Raw genomic sequence first — 22,180 nt, forward strand, 5'->3', positions numbered from 1 at the left:
TATATTCATAAATAATACACTTCATGATTCAATCGTCGTTTATCTGGGCTCCTTCATAAATAAAATACTCTAATTTATTGGTCTTAATTATTTAAGACCAGTTCTCTTGAGCATTCAAATATATTATTCTCCAGTTCGCCTACCCCCATTATGACTGCTTTCAAGTTTGCAACTCATGCTGGGCAAAGAAAAGACTCCAGGTGAGCAGAAGCCACAGGTTAGAAGAAGAAAACTGTCAGGTTTTTCATTTTATCTTTAACATGACTCTTGGTAATTGCTTGCAATATTCTGTCTTTACAGGAACAAATACAGCTTTTTTTAAAGTAGTGACAGGCAGGTCTCAGTCATCTCACATTACTCGAAATTCTGACGCTAGATTTGCACAGAGACAAAGTTATCATCCAGAGCGTCTACATAATTCCTTCCCTGTAGGGTTAAAAAACAGATATAGCTCACACAACGTTAAGGCTTCATGTGTATTTCATGCAGTCGACTTTAATTATAATAAGTTAAAATAATATTCTGCGATATTTATCTTTGAGAAGTTAGACAGGTTTGAGAAGAGAGGTACTAAAAATAAAGTTAAGAATCAATAAGCTTAAACCACACTAAACAGGCTTCTTTACTGCCAGACTTCTTTTAATATAATCGCATGTACTACGTAGCCCCAGGACAGGACACCACGTGTCATGAGTTACAGGACGATGTTTACTTCAGATGCTGATTTCAAGCAGCTTCTTTCTAACAGCACTAGCATTCCCCCGTCCCACCCCCGAAAACATGTTGGGAATTGCTGGACTAGCTCTTATCTCGTGTGTTACTTCGAAAGGCCTAACAAAAGACATGCCCCTTCCTCGGCAGCCTGTCAGTGAAAATGGTTATGGCGTAAGTCACACACACACACCCTTGATGTTCTGACATATACTTAATTATAGTAGTGAAAGTGAAGTCGCTGAGTCGTGTCTGGCTCTTTGGGACCCCATGGACTAGTAGCCTACCAGGCTCCTCCCTCCATGGGATTCTCCAGGGAAGAGTACTGGAGTGGGTTGCCATTATGGAAACTCTTGGTTGTAGCTTATGCCAGCTTCATCAAAAAACTATTTCTTAAACAGTTATTGAATTACTCATAGATCGTGATGAATTATGGCTAAATAATCAAAGAAAAGAAAATGACTGGGACAGCTGTACCACTCCACTACCCTAAGATGTAAGTGACATCAGTTACTCCACAGTCTATTCCAAGCCTTACCCTGGAGTCTATGAGACCTTCAGGGGTTATGCACTAATTTCAGAACATTTAAAAGTCCTAAAACTATAAGCAAGATTACATGTCTCCATGCGTTTTTGGAGAAAGGCAGCTCTTGCTCTTACTGGCTATTCAAAGGATTCATGGCCCTAAATATAGTTTTAAAACAGTCCCAATAGGCCAGCGGTCTTCTAGCTTTCTTCTAGTTATATTGTATTGTATTGACACAATTGTATGTGTCAAGATCTTCAAACCACTGTGAAATGTCCTGAGTAAAGCATTTCCAATGAGCCATGACCGTGACATTAGAACTGTTGCACAAATAAAAGTCACAGTTGCTATTTTTCTCCCTGGTCTGATGGACTAGGGTCTGATGAGTCTGCAGGAATTAATTTATAAATATGCTACCAACAGAGCATTCCAGCATGCTTTCAGAAAACAACTTAGAGTGCTTCAGCATATCTGCTGTACAACAGGCACTTAATAAATGCTTGTGGAAGGACTTCCTTGGTGGGGCAGTGGTTAAGACTCCACACTTCCAGTGCTGGGGGTGCGGGTTTGATTCCTGGTCAGAGAACCAAGATCCTACATGCCACATGGCATGGCCAAAACTTTTTTTAAAACTTAAAAAATACTCCCATTAAAAAAATTTTTTTTTAATGCTTGCTGAATTATTTCAAATTTAGAGAGTTTTAGCTCACATGTCACCATTTTATGGCATCCTGGGAGCTAATGTGAAATAAGACTGTCCTTTCCAAGTCACCTACCATATAACCGCTACTTCCTGTGTCAAGGACACCTACCCTCTGGGCATGTTTACTGATCTGGCTAGGCCCTCCAAACTCAAGTCTCCCCAAGCCTAACAATGTAAAACCTAAGCTGCCGAAAACAGCGCTGAAGGCCCTCTACCTTCCCAACCTCATCTCACATGACTCCTCCACCGAAACCAACTCTCTCAATGCCCCAAACATACCTTCCGCTCTCCCACCCACTCTCCTGGATTCTACACATTACTCAGACACTTGTTCATGCCCCACTTTTCGTGAAACCTGTCCAACCCCATTCAGTGCCCAGTGATCTCATAACCCAACAGTCTACACCTACCAGAGGGTTTCTCAAACAGAGAAGACCCAGGACAGAACTTGAACAAAGACCAGGAAATTGCATTCTCAGTGTTTCCGATTCCCTAAATGTCAAGAACCACTTTCGATATAAGGCTTCCATTCGTGCCCCATCCCAGTTATTCTCAACCCTACTCTCAATCACCTCGGAGGCTCTCAAAAATGCCCAGCCTTCATCCCAAAACAAGTTGAATACAATCGCTCAATGTTTGTTTGTTTGTTTTAAGGTATCAGGCTTTTTTAAGTTTTCCATTTGATTCTAATGCAGTGAAGGTTGAAAGCCACTGTTCTGTAATATTTATCTTGCAATAACTCTTATACATCCTTATATGCATCTTCTTTTACATATGGATCTTTTTTATATAATATCATTAACAGCTTAACTCTAATTTTACTTTCTTTGTGCTTGTGTCCTGTCAAGGTTTATTGCTAAAAGTTATTGTTATTCTTTAGCATTCCCAGGGAATGCAACAGAGAAGAGATGAGTAGCACAGATCGGTTCTTCGATTAGTAACAATACCCTCTATTCCCCACCCTAGTTCACTTACTGAAGAAATGAAAAAATCATTCATCTTTGGTGCGGTCTCACCAACCCCACTGACATTCCTTTTCCATTTTCATTGGAAGGACTGATGCTGAAGCTGAAACTCCAATACTTTGGCCGCCTGCTGCAAAGAACTGACTCGTGTGAAAAGACCCTGATGCTGGAAAAGACTGAAGGCAGGAGGAGAAGGGGGCTACAGAGGATGAGGTGGTTGGATGGCATCACCGACTCAATGGACATGAGTTTGAGGAAGCTCCAGGAGTTGGTGATGGACAGGAAGCCTGGCACGCTGCAGTCCATGGGGTCACAGTCGGACACGACTGAGAGACTGAACTGACACACGTATCAGGTTACCATTCTGCTTCACTTGAAGCAGATACATATAATATAAAATATTATATAAGATATACTATATTATATAAAATATTGTGTTATACATATTAAAATATTGTATTTTACATAATAAAATGTATCAATTCAGAGGGGGGATCCTTCATAATGTACACATATATCAATCATTGTGTTGCACACTTTCAATATCTTATAATTTTATTTGTCAATTACAGTTGACCCTTGAACAGTATGGGGAATTTGGGATGCCAACCCCCATGCAGGTAAAACCTTCATGTGACTTTAGTCAGCTCTCCACACAGGTGACTCTGCATCCCCAGATTCAGAACCAATCACAGACCATTCAGTACTGTAGTAAATATTAGAAAAAAACCTGTGTATAAGTGGATTCATGCAGTCAGACTGGTTGCTCAATACTGTCCACCTCAATGAAGTTGAAAATGAAAAAATACCATTGTTAAAAAGTGTAATTTGTTACAAGATAATTGCATTAATTGGTATCATTTTCTATTTCAAAAGGAATGAATTTCTCAAAGAGGAGAATCTGGCAGTTTCCAATCTAAGCATCAGCATGAAATTCACAGTCAAGGGAATGGACCCAAGAAAAGATGCCGCTGCTCAAATGACTGAAGCAAACACAACTTACGAATGAACCCACTCAGCTTTGTTCCTTCTGTCCTAGGAAACTGCTTAAAATCAGCACTAATCAACACAAAATCTTAGTAAGAGCCCACTAAGACAAACTAATCCACACATCCTAAATGGACCAATTTCCCAATTCATGCTGCTTGCTTTTATATGCTCCAGAAATCCATGCAATTCCATTTTATAGTGGATTTGTTCAAAAGTCTGATGCAATGACTAACCCCCTCCCCAAAGTGTTCCTTCCATTCATGAAAGACTGCTGCTTCTCCAATGAAGAGCAGGTGGAATAAATCCAAACACCAAGTTTTCAATCAGAGAGGAACTACTGGGTCAGGCTGCAGATTCATGTGGTTTGAATTAAATGCTATTGCCCCACCCACCCCAGCCACATACACAAAACTCATCTGAGGTCAGTGAAGAAACTACTTATTAAAAGGGAAAACCCAAGAGAAGACTTAAACTGTGCTCAACAAATTTAACTCCAGGATACTGGAAAGAGGAAACCTCAACGTGTCAGACACTCTCAGACACAATCACCCACAGGCAGCTCTTTGCCAGCTCTCAGCTCAGGGTTCTTAACTTTACACCCAGCCTTTTGTTCCAATCCACATAGTTTCCACAAGCCTGGCAAGAATTGCCAGCTCTCAACCCCTAAAACTCCACCCAGCGCCCACACAGCTGCAGGCTCGCCCCTCCCGCCCAGAAGACATCCACAGAGCCCCCTCCAGCAGCGAGGGCAGGGAACCAGCCACAAAGGAGAAATCTTTCTTCCACCTAGTTCTGTGCTGCCAACTAATGAACGGGCCCTCAGAGAGTCAAGGCTGCAAATTAACATATCTTCTTCTCAAAAGACTGTTTGAAGTTATTTGTCATGAAAGGGACAGGGCAGGGAACTTCCAGGGGAGAATTTGGGGAAATAAGAAAGCCTTACCAGGAACCCAGTCTGAAAAAGGAAATCCAACAAGTGGATTACAGTACAGAAGGAGGGACTGTTTAAACAAGAGAAGACTTCCCTGGAGGTCCACTGGTTAAGGCTCTTCGCTCCTAATGCAGGGGACCCTGGGTTCAATCCCTGATCAGTATTCTTGCCTGGGCTACAGTCTACAGGGTTGCAAAGTCAGATACGACTGAGCGCTCATGCATAGCACTAGATCCCACATGCCAGAGCTAAGACCTGGCACAGTCAAATAAATAAGGATTTTTTTTTTTTTTAAGAGAAAAAATGGGAGGGGTCCAAATGTACATAGACTGAAACCAGCAACACAGAACCTCTGGGTTTCTCAGAGAGAGACCCTTGGGCCAATTACAGACTTGGGAGACAGACTTTATGTTGAAGCACTATCCCAAGCAGCACATCAGCTGGATTCAACACCTGACCCTGCCAAGCGGAAACCTTGTAAATTCAGACAAGCTGTTAAGCCTCTAGATCTCCATACCACTATCTGTAAAAGATCTCTGCTGACTGGCCAAAATCTGGAACCTGACACACTGACCTCCTTGAGTTCTTCTGAAAACCACAGGAGTTAATAAGCATGTGACCCAAACCTTCTGCGTGAGGTCAGCCTCGAGAAACGTCAGGTGTGGGTCCTGCTGTCGTCTTCCCAAACTGGAAAAGACTGTCAGCTCAAACACTGGGAAGCAGCAAGGGACAGAGGCAGGACCATGAGATTTGATGTCAGTTAGAGCTGGGGTCCCAACAGAAAAGTTATTACTCAGGTGCAACAGTCCCAGAAATGTGTCTCCATGGATAGTTACCATTAGCATAAAATACACAATGGTTTACAAAGATTTGCTTTGAAAAAAAAGCAGAAGACAATTTGTATACTGATTACAAGGTTTATGTTGAGATGATAATACTTTGAATGTCCTAGATTAATGAAATCTATACATTTCACCTGTTTCTTTTAACTTTTTAATTATGTTACTAACAAAATGTAAATTATATGCCTGGCTTGCATGTGTGTGGAGTCCATGAGCAGTGATCAGCTGTGATCGACTCTTTCCAACCCCAGGGACTGTAGCCTGCCAGGCTCCTCTATGCATGGAATTCTCCAGGCCAGAATACTGGAGTGGGTTGCCACGCCCTCCTCCAGGGGATCTTCCTGACCCAGGGATCAAACCTGTGTCTCTTTCATCTCCCGCACTGGCAGGCATATTCTTAGCCACTGAGCCACCTGGGAAGCCCCAAGGGTGGCTGACATTACACCGTCACTAGACAGCAATAAGCTAAACTTTGATTCACCAATCTGCTCTGCCAGTTACCTACTTGGGGCAAGTTATTTCACCTCTGAGCTGAAATTCTTATGGGAATAAAATAAAGACAGTAGCTCTCAAGCAAGTTCTTAGCACAAATTAATAAACTGATCATTCATCACTCATTCAGCAAATATCTGAATCCTTATGGTATTCTAGATATTTTAAGACAAAAAACTATCTAAAATGGGACCTAGACACAGGACCTTTTGAAGGAAGTCCCAATTAACTTCATTACCTCCAACATAGTTTGGGCTGGTCAAACAGGGAGGGAACACAGCCCCGCCCATCAACAGGAAATTGGATTAAAGATTTACTGAGCATGGCCCCGCCCATCAGAACAAGACCCAGTTTCCCCCTCAGTCAGTCTCTCCCATCAGGAAGCTTCCGTAAGCCTTTTATCCTTATCCATCAGAGGGCAGACAGACTGAAAATCACAATCACAGAAAACTAATCAAACTGATCACATGGACCACAGCCTTGTCTAACTCAATGAAACTATGAGCCATGCTCTGTAGGGCCACCCAAGACATATGGGTCATGGTGCAGAGTTCTGACAAAATGTGGTCCACTGAAAAGGGAAATGGCAAACCACTTCAGTATTCTTGCCTTGAAAACCCCATGAAGAGTATGAAAAGGCAAAAAGATAGGACACTGAAAGAGGAGCTCCCCAGGTCAGTAGATGCCCAATATGCTACTGGAGTTCAGCGGAGAAATAACTCCAGAAAGAATGAAGAGAAGGAGCCAAAGCAAAAACACCACCCAGCTGTGGATGTGACTGATGATGGAAGTAAAGCCCAAAGCTGTAAATAGCAATATTGCATAGGAATCTGGAATGTTAGGTCCATGAATCAAGGCAAATTGGAAGTGATCAAACAGGAGATGGCAAGAGTAAACATCAACATTTTAAGAGACAGTGAACTGAAATGAACTGGGATGGGTGTATTTAACTCAGATGACCATTATATCTACTACTGTGGGCAAGAACAGTAAGCAAAGAAGAACTAAAGAGCCTCTTGATGCAAGTGAAAGAGGAGAGTGAAAAAGATGGCTCAAAACTCAACATTCAGAAAACTAAGATCATGGAATCTGGTCCCATCACTTCATGGGAAATAGATGAGGAAACAGTGGAAACGGTGACAGACTTTATTTTGGGGGGCTCCAAAATCACTGCAGATGGTGATTGCAGCCAAGAAATTAAAAGATACTGGCTCGCTGGAAGAAAAGCTATGACCAATCTAGAAAGCATATTAAAAAGCAGAGACATTACTTTGCCAACAAAGGTCCGTCTAGTCAAGGCTATGGTTTTCCAGTAGTCATGTATGGATGTGAGAGTTGGACTATAAAGAAAGCTGAGCACTGAAGAATTGATGCTTTTGAACTGTGGTGTTGGGAGAAGACTCTTGAGAGTTCCTTGGACTGCAAGGAGATCCAACCAGCCCATCCTAAAGGAAACAAGTCCTGAATATTCATTGGAAGGACAGATGCTGAAGCTGAAACTCCAATACTTTGGCCACCTGATGCAAAGATCTGACTCACTGGAAAAGACCCTGATGCTGGGAAAGATTGAAGGCGGGATGAGAAGGGGACAAAGGAGGATGAGATGGTTGGATGGCATCACCGACTCAATGAACATGAGTTTGAGCAAGCTCCAGGAGTTGATGATGGACAGGGAAGCCTAGCGTGCTGCAGTCCATGGAGCAGCAGAAAGTTGGACAGGACTGAGCGACTGAATTGAACCAAGACAGAAATCCCTGCCTCCATAAAGCTTACATTCTGAGAAAAACAAACATTAAAATAGAAATGTAAAGGGCTTCCCTGGTGGCTCAGTGGTAAAGAATCCGCTTCCTACTGCAGAAGACATGGGTTCAAACCCTGGTCCATGAAGATCCCATGTGCCGGAACTACTGAGACACAAGCGCCCTAGAGTCTGCGCTCCACAAGAGAAGCTACGGAGATGAGAAGCCCATGTACCCTGAGGAAGAGCAGCTCTGCTCACTGCAACTAGAGGAAACCTGCACACAGCAACGGAGATCCAGCACCACCAAAGACAATAAATTAAAAATAACAGAATTAACAGTGGTTTTTAAAAAAAGACTTTCCAGGTTATATTTAAAAAAAAAAAAAAAGAAATGTAAAAACACACAGAAAGTGCTATGTACTATGGTACAGAACAGTCAGCAAGAGGGAGGAAGAATGAGGAAGGGAGAATACGGAAAATCAGCAGCCTCATTAGAACAGCATGCTAGTAGACAAGCATGATACCCGTTATCAGCATCAAAAAATATTATGCCAAGGGATACAGGGCTTCTTTTCAGGGCGATGAATGTTTTCTTAAACTGGCGTGGGATGGCTACACAAATCGGAGCATAGAAACTGAACACTGAATTGTACACTTTCTTTTAGTATTCATTTACTTACTTACTGGCCGAGCTGCACAGCATGTGGGATCTTAGTTCCCCAGTCAGGGATTGAACCTGTGACCCTGCAATGGAAGGGCAGAGTCCCAATCACTGGACCACCAGGGAAGTCCCTGAAGTGTAAACTTTAAGTGAGTGAATCATACGGTGTGTGAATTATGTCCCAGAAAAGCTGTTAAAAAATACCAAAAAAAAAAAAAAAAAGATTAGTCAAAGTTTATTCATATGTAACTGCACCACACTCTGTATAGTGCAAGAAGAAAAACAGCTCCCTCTGATACAGAAATAATTACAAAACACCAAGCCAGCTCTGGCACACAGACTAGGTTTGTACTTGCGCGGTGCAAGCCCCTAGCCAGCCCAGTCCTCCTCTCCCAGGCCCGGGTGAGGCGGGCAGTCTTGAGCAAACCTGTTCTCTATGACAGCTAACAACTGGCCAGACAGGGATTGGCACCAGATCTAAGAGCAGCCAAGCAGTCTGTCAGGCCAGACAGACACAGGAAAAGATGCTCAACATCACTATCAGCGAAATCAACTCAAAACTACAACGAGGTACCACCTTACACTGGTCAGAATGGCCGCCGTTAAAAACTCTACAAACAACAAATGCTGGAGAGGGTGTGTAGAAAAGGGAACCCTTCTACACTGTTAGAAGGAACGTAAATTGGTGCAGCCGATATGGGAAATAGGATGGAAGTTTCCAGAAAACTAAAAATAGAATGATGGTGTGATCAGGCACTCCCACTCCTGGGCATATATCCAGACAAAACTCTTAATTCAAAAATATACACGCATCCCTATGTTCGTAACAGCCCTGTCCTCAAGAGCCAAGACCTGAACGCTACCTAAATGTCCATCAACAGAGGAACCGGTAAAGAAGATGCGGCGCACACAAGGGAACACTCAGAACAAGAACGAAATAGCGTCATTTGCAGCACGATGCATGAACCAGACAGCACCATCCTAAGCGAAGTGAGTCAGAAAGAGATAAACAAATACCGTAATATCACTTATATGTGGGATCTAGAATGACACAGATGACCCTACCTACAAACCGAAATTACAGAGAACAGACCTGTCACTGCACAAGGGCCCTCCTTTTGCAATGGGGGCAGGATGGAATGGGAGCTTGCGGTTGGCAGATTTAAGCTGTTCTATACACAATGGATCCCCTCTTCACAGATCACTGCCCTGTTGTAGCAAAGGGGCTTGCTTAACTCAACGAAGCCATGAGCCATGCCGTGTAGGGCCACCCCAGACAGACGGGTCATAGTGGAGATTTCCGACAAAACGTGATCCATTGGAGGAGGGAAAAGCAAACCACCGCAGTATGCCTTCCGTGAGAACCTCATGAACTGTATAAAAGGACAAAAAGATACGACATCAAAAGATGAGTTCCCCAGGTCAGAGGGTGTCCCATATGCTACTGGGGAAGAACAGAGGATGACTACCAATAGCCCCAGAAAAGAAAGAAGCGGCTGGATCAAAGCAGAAACGATGCTCGGTTACAGGTGTGTCTAGTGACGAAAGTACAATCTGATGCAAGGAACAGTACTACATAGGAACCTGGAATGCCAGGTCCATGAATCAAGGTAAACTTGACCTGGTCGACCAGGAGACAGTAAGAAGAAACATTAACATCTTAGGAACCAGTGAACTAAAATGGACAGGACGGGGTGAATTTAGTTCAGATGACCATTATATCTACTACTGTGGGCAAGAATCTCATAGAAGAAACGGAATAGTCCTCATAATCAACAAAAGAGTCTGAAATGTAGTATTTGGGTGCAACCTCAAAAATGACAGAATGATCTCGGTGTGTTTCCAAGGCAAGCCATTCACCATCACAGTAATTCAAGTTTAGGCCCCTACCATGCATTTTAAGAAGCTAAAGTTGATCTGTTCTGTGAAGACCTAGAAGACCTGTTAGAAATAACACGAAAACAGATGTTCTGTTCATCGCTGGGGATTGGAATGCAACAACCAGGAAGTCAAGAGATACCTGGAGTTAACAGGCCAGTCTGGGCTTGGAAAACAAAATGAAGCAGGGTAAAGGCTAACTGAATTCTGCCAAGAGAATGCACTGCTCATAGCAAACACCCTTTTTCAACAACACAAGAGACGACTTTACACACGGACTCCACCAAACGGTCAATACCAAAATCAAACTGATGACATTCTTTGTAGCCAAAGACAGAGAAGCTGTATACAGTCAGCAAAAACAAGACCTGGAGTTGACTATGGCTCAGATCATCAGCTCCTCATAGCAAAATTCAGGCTTAAACTATAGACAGTGGGGAAAACCACTAGGTCAGTCAGGCATGACTTAAATCAAATCCCCTATGAACACACAAAGAGGTAACAAATAGATTCAAAGAACTGTATCTAGCAGCGTGTGCCTGAAGAACTATGGGTATAAGTCTGTAATACTGAACAGGAGGCAGAGAACAAAATCACCCCAAGTGAAAAAGAAAAGGAGGAAGATAAAGTGGTTATCTGAGGAGGCTTTACAAATTGCTGAAGAAAAGAAGAGAATCAAAAAGAAAGGGAGAAAGGGAAAGGCACATTCACCTAAATGCAGATTTCCAACCAACAGGACGGAGAGCTGAGAAGGCCTTCTTCAATGAACAGTGCATCAAACTAGAAGGAATCAACAGAAGCAGAAATACTAGAGATCTCTTCAGGAAAACTGGAAAATCAAGGGAACATTTCACTCAGAGACGAGCACAATAAAGGATAGAAACGGCAGATATCTAGTAGACACTGAAGAGATCAAGAAGAGATGGAAAGAAGACACAAAGAACTGTACCAAAAAGATCTTAATGAACTGGATTACTACAATGGTGTGGCCAGTCACCCAGAGCCAGACTTTCTGGAGCATGAAGTCTAGTGGGTCTAAGGTAGCACTGCTATTAATAAAGTTAATGGATGCCATAGAATTCCAGTAGAGCTATTCAAAACCCTAAAAGATGATGCCAGCAAGGTGTTACATTCCATGTGTCACCAAATCTGGAAGACCCAGCAGTGGTCACAGGACTGGAAAAGTCAATCCTCGTACCAATTCCCAAAAACAGTAGTACTGAAGATTTCGCTAACCATCAGACAACTGCGCTAATCTCCCATGCTAGTAAGGTCATGCTTAAAATCTTGCATGGGAGGCTTCAGCATTATGCGAACCAAGAACTTCCAGATGTCCAAGCTGGGTTTAGAAAAGGCAGAGGAACCAAAGATCAAATTGCCAACATTTGTGGGATCGTAAAGAAAGCAAGGAAATTCCAGGAAAACACCTACCTCTATTTCATCGACTATTTTAAAGCCTTTGTATGGATCATAACAAACTGTAGAAAGCTCTTAAAGAGATGGGAATGTCAGACCATCTTACCTGTCTCCTGTGAAACCTGTATGCCTGTCAAGAGGCAACAGTTAGAACCCTGCCTGGAACAACTGATTGGTTCAAGATTAAGAAAGGCCTATGCCACGGCTGTCTGCTGTCACCCTGTTTGTTTAACCTGTACGCTAAGCACATCATGAGCAATGCTGGGCTGGATGAGTTACAAGCTAGAATCAAGACAGGTGGGAGAAACATCAACAGCTTCAGATATGCTGATGATACCACTTAAATGGCAGAAAGTGAAGAGGAACTAAAGAGCCTCTTGATGAGGGTGAAGAAGGATAGTGAAAGAGCCAGCTTAAAACTTAATGTTAAAACACTAAGATCGATGCATCCAGCCCCACTACTGCATGGCAAATACAAGGTGGAAAAGCAGAAATAGTTATGGCAAAACCAATACAGTATTATAAAGTAAAAATAAAAATTTTTTTAAATATTTTTTTTTTAAAGTGGAAATAGTGACAGATTTCCGCTTCTTGGGCTTTAAAATAACCAAGGATGGTGACTGCAGCCATGAAATCAGAAGATGACTGCTTCTTGGCAGGAAAGCTATGACAAACCTAGACAGTGTGTTGAAAAGCAGAGACCATTACTCTGCTAACCAAGGTCAGTATAGTCAAGGCTATGGTCTTCCCAGTGGTCATGTACAGCTGTGAAAGGCAAAGTGCCAAAGGATCTTTGCCTTCGAAGTGGGGCTGGAAGAGACTCCTGAAAGTCCCTTGGACAGCAAGGAGATCAAACCAGTCAGTCTTAAGGGACGTCAACACGGAATACTCGTTGGAAGGACTGATGCTGAGGATAAAGCTCCAGTATTTTGGTCATCTGATGAGAACAGCTGACTCATTGGAAAAATCCCTGATGCTAGGAAAGAGTGAGGGCAGAAGGAGAAGAGGGCGTCAGAGAATGAGATGGCTGGACAGCATCACTGATGCAACGGACATGAACCTGGGCAAACTTCGGGAGATGGTGAGGGACAGAGGCCTGGCGTGCTGCAGGCCATGGGGTCGCAGAGAGTCAGACACAACTGGGCAACGGAACAGCAACAACAGTATACAGGATGGATACACAACAAGGTCCTACTGTATAGCACACAGAACTGTATTCAATATCCTATGGTAAACCATACTGGAAAACAGCATTTTTTTAAAAATGTATATATGTGTAGCTGAATCACTTTGCTGTATACCTGAAACTAACAGAACACTGTTTATCAATTATACTTCAATTTTAAAAAGAAAGAAAGAAAAGTTTTAATTGGAAGATAACTGCTTCCCAATATGGTGTTCATCAACATGAATCAGCCATAAGTATACACACGTTCTCTCCCTCTTGAGCCTCCCACCCATCTAGGTTGTCACAGAGCACCACTGAGCTCCCTGCACCATCCAGGCATCCATCTGACATACGGTAACGTGTATGTTTCAATGCCATGCTCCCAATTCATCCCAACATCTCCTTAACCAACTGTGACCACAAGTCTGTTCTATCTCCACTGCTGCCCTGCAAATGGGTTCATCAGTACCACCCTTCTGGACTCACTATATATGCATTTAAAAAAGAGATTGTTTTAAAAAGACATACTATAAACCAAGGGCAAAATACACAGCAAACAGTCACAGAGGCTAACTCACCATATACTACACATACACCCACACACAGCCCTACCGTCTTCAGTGACAGTCTAGTTTCTAATGGAGACAGAGAAAAATATCCCCTGTTCTTTAATAAGGCCAGGAGACCCACACAAGAGGGCGGTCTCTTTCTCCTCTATGTGAGCAAAAGGAGAGCCACTCCCTACAATATTTTACCAGCAGCTTACCAAGGAAAAGGCCAGTGATGTCACTGTTCCCAAAAAGAGCCCTCTCTCTTTTGGATAACACGGTCCAGGGGTCCCTTCCTACAGCCAGAGTCCCTGCCCGCTGAGACCAGAGGCCCTGCCCCTATTCGACACCAGTCTCGACGCTAAGCCGTCACCAAGTACAGAGCAGCTAGAGGAATGGAATGCACCCTAATTTTCTAGAAGAAATCAAATGGAAAGTGATGCCACGAACACAGAACATCCAGACCAAGTTTATCACAAGAGCTCGCTATGTAAGGAAAAAAGAATTAGTAAGGAAAAACATGACATTGCGCTCTACTGAAAATAACAAGGACTTCTCATATCACAGTTCAATAGTGTAACTGCTTGTATTCTATCATGACTGCTTGCGAACGTTTTAAAGCTATCACTTTGAACGGATTTTAACATTCCTTCAGGGACCTTGTTCTGTTAAATCTAACAAAAGAATGTACAACTGGACTGTGTAGGAAAATCACTATTTTTATTTGTGTTCTTCTCTTTTAACTTGATGTGAAACAAATGAAACATTAACACCCTACTTCACTTGTGTGCAACAGTGAAAATTTACCAACGCTACTTATCTCTATACGGAGCCAGGCTAAAGAATAACTTGTATACAATATACAACTTGCAGCATTTTAAATATAAACAGCTATTAAGGAGTGACAGTAGAAAGTCAGCCAAAAGAAATAAAGCACTAACCACACTCTGAGCTTTTCTTTCCATCTGGAGGCAGTTTGGAACCTTGAATGCTGTCCCAAACCGTGCCCTAACTTCTTCTAGACCTGTCTTCATACTCTGAAGATTTATCAGTTCAACTCAGGTCAAAACAACTTTCTAACTCTCGCCACCTGAGAGTTCTGATTTTGACTGTGTTCATCGGAGGTAAAGTATCCTGGCAGGAATCTGTGGAGGAGCTGAGATGGGAGACGGTGACATCTGGTCCAAAGTTACAGAAGGCTGTTTCCACTTTCATCTGTGGCTCAAGAACAGGCCTGCCATCAGAGGCCCTGGATTCTCATCTTCTCCTCTGCGTCTTTCCTGATATCATCCAACCTCTGAACCTCAAAGGCTTCCAACATGCAAGGAGCCAGACAGAAATCTACTCAGCAAGTATGAATCCCAAACCTCAGAGCCAGATATAGCTCTCAACACTAGTGGGGGACCAAAATGAGATACTGCCCTCAAGGGGCTCGCCATCTACTAGGGCCTGGAACAGGAGCAAGGTGGGTGGCAGGGCATCTTCAGGAATGGCTAGGCTTTATTACAGCCACTCGCAGCAGGTGAATGGACGCCTCAAGCACAAAACAATGCCATGTTGCACCATCTCTGTCCAACTCATTGATTTCTCTACTTCAACTTCAAAGGAGGTGTCAAGAGGAAGGGCTCTCACTCACAGGAATAATTCAATGGTGGAAGGTTGAGGATTCCTTTTGAAGGTCTTTATGAACCTCAGATTTAAAACAGCATATATTATTGAACTAGGCTTAATACTTGGGACTAAGGTAGTTTATGCACTCCTATAGATCAGAGAATCGGGATCAGTATCTCTTACCTCAATAGAAGGAGACATAAGTATAATTAATATTTGCAAAATACCTGACAGTGATGGTCAGGTCAGGAGCTTTTATGAGACCCTGAGAGATGAGATGGCAACCCACTCCAGTATTCTTGCCTGGAAAATTCCATGGACAGGGGAGCCTGGTAGGCTGCAGTCGATGGGGTCACAAAGAGAGATGAGAGGCTTTACTCCAAACCTCCTTCGAAGTAGGAACCTTACTGGCATGCTGTAACCATCCTCTTGACCTTGTCTTTTCTCTCCTCCAGATTTAATTTTTGTTTTATTTCTTTGGGGGCACCGGGTCTTAGCTGCAGTATGTAGGGTCTAGCTCCCCACACAGCTATCAAACCCGGACCCCCGCACGGGGAGCATGGAGTCTTAGCCACTGGACCACCACGGAGGTCCCCGTATCTTAAATTTTTGATGAACATGAATACAACATAAGCATCATGGAAATAATTTGTTTCCAAAGGGGGCAGGAAACACCCTTTAAATAGGATTTCCTATTTGTTCACTAATACTGCAGATACACAGAGAAGAAAAATGAGCTCAATGGAGACTCAACACTACAAATGAGCTTCATGAAACCAACAGACTATCTGAGTGGGCACGTGGGTCATGTCTCCTAGTCTTAGAGGAAGAGGACTGAGCAGTCCTCCCCACTCCACAAGAGTCAGGAGAGCAGGATTCACACTCCAGCATCCTACGGGGAAACTGAGATTTACTAAACCGAAGATCAGACAAACCCTGAAACTCTTAAAATCAATTACGATGTCTTCATCAACACTGTCTCCAACTCTGCCATCTGGCTTTGGGCAAAATTCTTAATCTTCTGGGCAGCAAGTTCCTCCCCAGTGAACCAGGAGAAAATTTATTTCAGGGTAAACACGTGCAGAACACCATCACCAAAAAGAATGAAAATGCATCTAGAAAGAAAGGGAACAGTTATTTGTGAAGAAAATTAAATAGCAGTACAGTTTGGGAGTGTAAGATAAGCAGCAAATGTTAACAAGAGTCCAAACTGGCATTGACAGCAAAGCATGCATTTCACAAAACAAGCAAGGTGTTTTCCTTTAAGGAGAGAAATGCTCTGTTGATCATCGGTAAGACATGGAAGCTGAAAATGGCAGCATCCGTCTGTCAGCACCTTTCAGACCCAGCGTGCCCTTTGGATCATGAACAATGGCATTACTCTCTAGATTCTGCTTTGGCTAAAGAGCAAACAATGGCAAAATCCTTTTCATTTTATGCAATACTAACTGAATCGCACAGCCACTATTTCAGACCATCTGAAAATGACTTCCTCTCCTGCGACTTTAAATAGCTTAAAGGAAGCTTTTATCACCTTCATGGGAAATTTTTAAATTTCCTAAAGTGTGCTTTGCAGATATAACGCCCCCTCAAGTCTTTATACAAGATAACACCACAAATAAGGCTTGTGAAATACATACTATACCAACAGCAATAATGTTTGTTCTTCTAGAAAACTAAAGGTCTTAGAGACAGTGTGAAACTGGCGGAGGCCACCTGGCTTCCCAGGCTAGGGCCCTGGGGAGAGAAACTTGTTAATACATCCAAACCCAGGTTCCTGTACTGCAAAATAATATCTACTGTAAGAGAAACCACCAAACAGGACTGTTGTGAGAAGCAAATGCTAATGAACGTAAAGGTTTGTCCCCTTACACTGGGGTTAAAAAATAAATTTTTAAACCTTGCTGACTGCTGCCAAGACTACAACCACCACCACTTATTATCATGACTTCTAGGAAACTTAAACTTTGTGTTAGTACGTCTCAGATGTTTACCAAGAGCTAAACTTATAAATAGATTATAAGGCAAATGAAAATAAAATCTAATATTTCTAATTTGAGAGACTGTAGTAATCTACCCATTGCTGTTTCAAACGTTAGATACGTTATATGCACCTTCATTTAACCAACTAAGATATACAAAGGGCTTCCCAGGTGGCTCAGTGGTAAAAAAAAAAAATCCGTCTCCCAAGCAAGAGACACAAGTTCAATCCCTGGGTCAGGAAGATCCTCTGGAGAAGGAAATGGCAACCCCCTCCAGTATTCTTCCCTGGAAACTCCCATGGACACAGGAGCCTGTTAGGATACGGATGATGGGGTAGCGAGGAGTCGGACACGACTGAGCACCTGAACAGCAGCAGCAGTGGATAAAAATGGATTATCATACATGATTCACAGGAGCCAAGACATGGAAACAAGCTAAATGTCCATCGACAGACACAGACAGATAAAGACGCAGCACATTTACACTCCAGAGTATCACTCAGAAGCAAAAAAAAAGAAAGAATGCCATCTGCAGCAACATGGATGGACCGAGAGAAGATCATGTAAATGAAGCCGAACTGAGAAACATGGAACCAAAAAGACACAAATTTATTTACAAAACAGAAACAGACTTACAGACACAGAAACCAAAGTTATGGTTACCAAAGAAGGGGATGGCGTAAATTAGCAGTATGGGGTTAACAGATACATGCTACTATACATAAATTAGAAAACCAACAAAGGTTTACTGCACAGTATTCAACATCCTGTAATTAACCATCATGGAAAAGAACCTGATAAAATTGAATCACTTTGCTGTGTACCTGAAACACACTGTAAACCAACTGTATTTCAATTTTAAAAATTTAATGGATACTCACAGACACACAAAAAGGAGGCTGGGAGTGAATAAAGGAACCATCTCTGATCCCTCTTTTTTAGTTACATCTAAAGAGTGATTAGATTACACACACACACCATGTAAACCCACAGAGCTGGATGTGCACTCATTCCATTCCATTCCATCTTTTCTTCCTAATATAAACTCTGGGTTTGGGTTCACAGGCATTAACCATGCCACAGTCTAGCAGGCTTTGCTCCACCGTGCCCTCCCACACCTTCCAAAGGTCAAATGCTCACCAGTGCACTAGCTCCCACCATGGAACCCAGTCATCTCCACTCCCCACCACCACCCCCGCCAGCTACGCTCTCACCAGACATTACACTGAGGAAGTGCCTTTAACTCGAAACTCTACTTACAGCTTTAAAGCTTTTGGAAATGAAAGCTTCCAAGTCACAAAATGTGAAGGTCTTTACAAAGTTGCCTCTTTGTCTCTGGACAGAGGAGCACTTTTAAAAACCATTTTGTTTGATGAGTGTCAAGATACATCAGTCCCGGAGACACTGTCAAAAGGCACTGGACCATCCCAGAGCAACAAAAACCTGTTAACTGTGGTTAAGTGATACTTTCAGTGTGTGGACGCCGGACTGCTCCTTACCAGGTTAATTTGCAAGCCTTTCAGCCATCAAGACACGGCAGTCAATTCTAAAAGATTTCAGAGTTCACATCCTAAACATTTAACCATCTCAACTCCCCAGACTACTAAGAAAACAGTCCAAATAGGTCACTTACCTACTTCCAAAGTCTTGTTTTAGATACTAAGCAACACGCACAGTAAAACAGAGACAAGGAAAGTATTTCCAAAGACCATCACACAATTTCAAAAGAAAATAAATTGATTTGGACAACTTTTCTAGGTGTTTACAGGATTTCTCAAATGGTTTCAAAATTAAAATTAAGCCAGCAATACAGAAAATCAGAAGTTTTTAAAATCTGCCCTCGTTTCTCTTCAAGAATTTTGTTTAAAAAGGAAAACAGAACATAAAATTACTCAATCCTTTTGCCAGATGAATTACACGCACAAAGATCAGTTGTTGTTGTTTTTTTTAACAATACCTTCTCCAAAACTAAACAAGAACACTATGAGTGTCAGAAATCTAAACAATCCCAGAAAAATCACTATTTAACTTGAAAATGTTTCCTTGGACTCTAACAAGACGTTGTAAATGTTAACTACTTTCAGCTTTCCCACAATGACCACAAGTATCTGAGCTACTCCGGAGGTCAGAGATTAAATGCTGCTCAGTACAGACACTCAGCACAGCAGAGAATCAACAACCTTGACTTTGTATCCAGAGGAGCTGCACAGACCAGAGTCTTTGTTTCCACCCTCTCATCTCTCCCATCCTTCTCTATTTTGGTTAAAATGAATCAACCAAGCAATGGGGAAAAAAAGAGAAGCCACTCTTATCTTGACTGGCTAATCTCACAGAGCCCTTTGCCACATACCCTTCGATTCCATTCAGTTCAGTTGCTCAGTCGTGTCCCACTCTTTGCGACCCCATGAATCCCATCACGCCAGGCCTCCCTGTCCATCACCAACTCCCGGAGTTCACCCAAACTTATGTGCATCAAGCTGGTGATACCATCCAGCCATCTCATCCTCTGTCGTCCCCTTCTCCTCCTGCCCCCAATCCCTCCCAGCATCAGGGTCTTTTCCAATGAGTCAACTCTTTGCATGAGGTGGCCAAAGTATTGGAGTTTCAGCCTCAGCATCAGTCCTTCCAAAGAATACCCAGGACCGTTCTCCTTTAGGATGGACTGGTTGGATCTCCTTGCAGTTCAAGGGACTCTCAAGAGTCTTCTCCAGCACCACAGTTCAAAAGCATCAATTCTTAGGCACTCAGCTTTCTTCACAGTCCAACTCTCACGTCCATATATGATCACTAGAAAAACCATAGCCTTGACTAGACGGACCTTTGTTGGTAAAGTAATACCTCTGCTTTTTAATATGTTATCTAGGTTGGTCATAAGTTTCCTTCCAAGGAGTAAGCGTCTTTTAATTTCATGGCTGCAATCACCATACATACCCTTAGGCCCAGAAAAGCCAGGTTTAGTAAAGATACTTTCCAAGATGCACGTTCCCAACAAGAACCTACTATAATAGCATATTCTGTAATAACCTATAAGGGAAAAGAATCTAATATATATATACACACATATATACGTATAACTGAAACACTTTGCTATACACCTGAAACACAACTTTGTAAATCAACTACAACAAAAATAAAATTTTTTTAAAAAAGAACTTAGAAAGCTTCTAGAAAATGCATATACTCTTGCACACTGAACAGAGCTTTTTTCTACAGTCTGTACATCTCTCGTTAGGACCCATGGTGTTCTGGTGAAGCAGATCATCACTGGTCACCTGCTTCTTCTCCCCACTGGTAGGCATGGGATTCAAGCTGGCCAAGGTGTCCCACCCCCCACACCGAGTGACGGCTCCAGGCTGGACAAGTGACCCAGGAGAGACAGGGCCTTCAGGGAAGGCAACCACATGTTCAGGTTCACCTAGGACAAGATCAGTTTATGCCTGTTGGACTGGCAGAACTTTATGCCCCAAAGCATCCTGATAGACACAATACATAGTCTCTCTCTCAACCTCAGTGCAAGTAGCTCTGAGCTAGAAAGCTCTTGGGGCAGGGGCAGGGAGAGCAGGGGCAGTAGCCCCTGTGCATCAAAGGCTATTCCAGCCTCAGGGTATTGTTGGCCTCTACATATTAGATGCCAGCAGCCATCTATGCCAATTATGACAACAAAAACGTCTCCAGGGCATCACAAAATCATCTGTTTGAGAACATCCGCCCTAAGGAAAAGGAGGCATTGTTCTCTGGAACCCCCAGAGCAATGAGAAAGACAAGCAGGGGCTTCCCTGGTGGCCCAGTGATTCAGAATTCGCCCCGCCTTGCAATGCAAGGGACACTGGTTCTGTCTCTGGTCCCAGAAGATTCCACATGCCACAGGGCAGCTAACCCCATGTGACACAGCTACTGAACCCACATGCTCCAACTACTGAAGCCGTGAGTTTACAGCCTGTGCTCCGCAACAGGAGAAGCCACCACAAGAAGCCTGCGTGCTCCAGTAAGAGTAGCCTGCACTCGCCTCACCCAGGGAAAGCCTGCGTCCGACCATGAAGACTCATCACAGCCAACAAAGAAAGAAAGCTCTTTTAAAAAGTAACCTTAAGGAGCAAGTAACCCTAAGCTATCACCACTTTAGGGAAAGAGCGCCCACTGGGATCAAGCCAACTGCAGCAAGTGCTAGGATGCAAAAAGAGAGACCAGATGACACTGCTTGAAGCCTTGGCTGCCTATGTATCTAAAGCAGCCCCACTCCTGAGACTTGGCTCACATGAACCAGAAAGTCTTTTTTTGCCTCAACTAGTTTTAGTTGGATTTCTCTCACTTGCTACGGAAGGCAACACATGAGGATACACAGCATGTTTTATGCCAAAATTCTGAACTGTCAAGAAGAGGGGAAAAAAAAAAAGAATCAGAACCCTATCCTACTGCTTTCCACAAGAACAGGCCACCAACTCTAGCTCTAGGGGCACAGGCAATGAACTTCACCAAGTCCTAGAAGCCCTCACACTGAAGAACCTGAAAGTCTCCACATTTCCCAACCTTGATGGTACCAGATGCCCAGAGACTATTCATCAGGGGCCTAAGGGAAGGGGATGGCCATAAATTGTTTCTTAAACTAGTTAGAACCTAACTAAGCAGTTAACTGGAAAAGAAATGTTCCGATCACTGATACTGACTACAACCTTTAATTCTTACAGGTTCTCTTCTGAACCTGAAGTCCTAGAATCGCTTCTCCAATGTTGTCAAGAGAAATTTCTTCTCTGCAGACATTCAAAGAGAACCAGCATGACTCCACTGCAATCACATCGAAACATCAGCAGTGGTCCTCAGTGAAAAAGAAAAAAGGCATCTCCACTGACTGCTTAACAACTCATTAACCAGAGACATATTAATACATCTTTTGTTACTCGAACGTTATTGACCAGAGATATATCAATAGTCACTTACATAACAAATCACCAGCCACAGGCATTAGTTTCTGCAACAATTTCCAGGTCAATAGCGTGTTTAAAAAAATTAAAGAGTGT

At 42.8% G+C, this 22,180-nt stretch overlaps 1 protein-coding gene across 5 annotated transcripts in view; it reads right to left on the reverse strand.

Annotated features, from left to right (window-relative positions):
• ARHGAP10 (Rho GTPase activating protein 10) overlaps positions 1–22,180 on the reverse strand; it is a 375,744-nt gene that overhangs the window by 334,301 nt on the left and 19,263 nt on the right. The gene's annotated exons all lie outside the window — the stretch shown is intronic.

Source organism: Ovis aries, chromosome 17, assembly GCF_016772045.2.
Source record: "Ovis aries strain OAR_USU_Benz2616 breed Rambouillet chromosome 17, ARS-UI_Ramb_v3.0, whole genome shotgun sequence".
NCBI classification, from domain to species: Eukaryota; Metazoa; Chordata; class Mammalia; order Artiodactyla; family Bovidae; genus Ovis; species Ovis aries.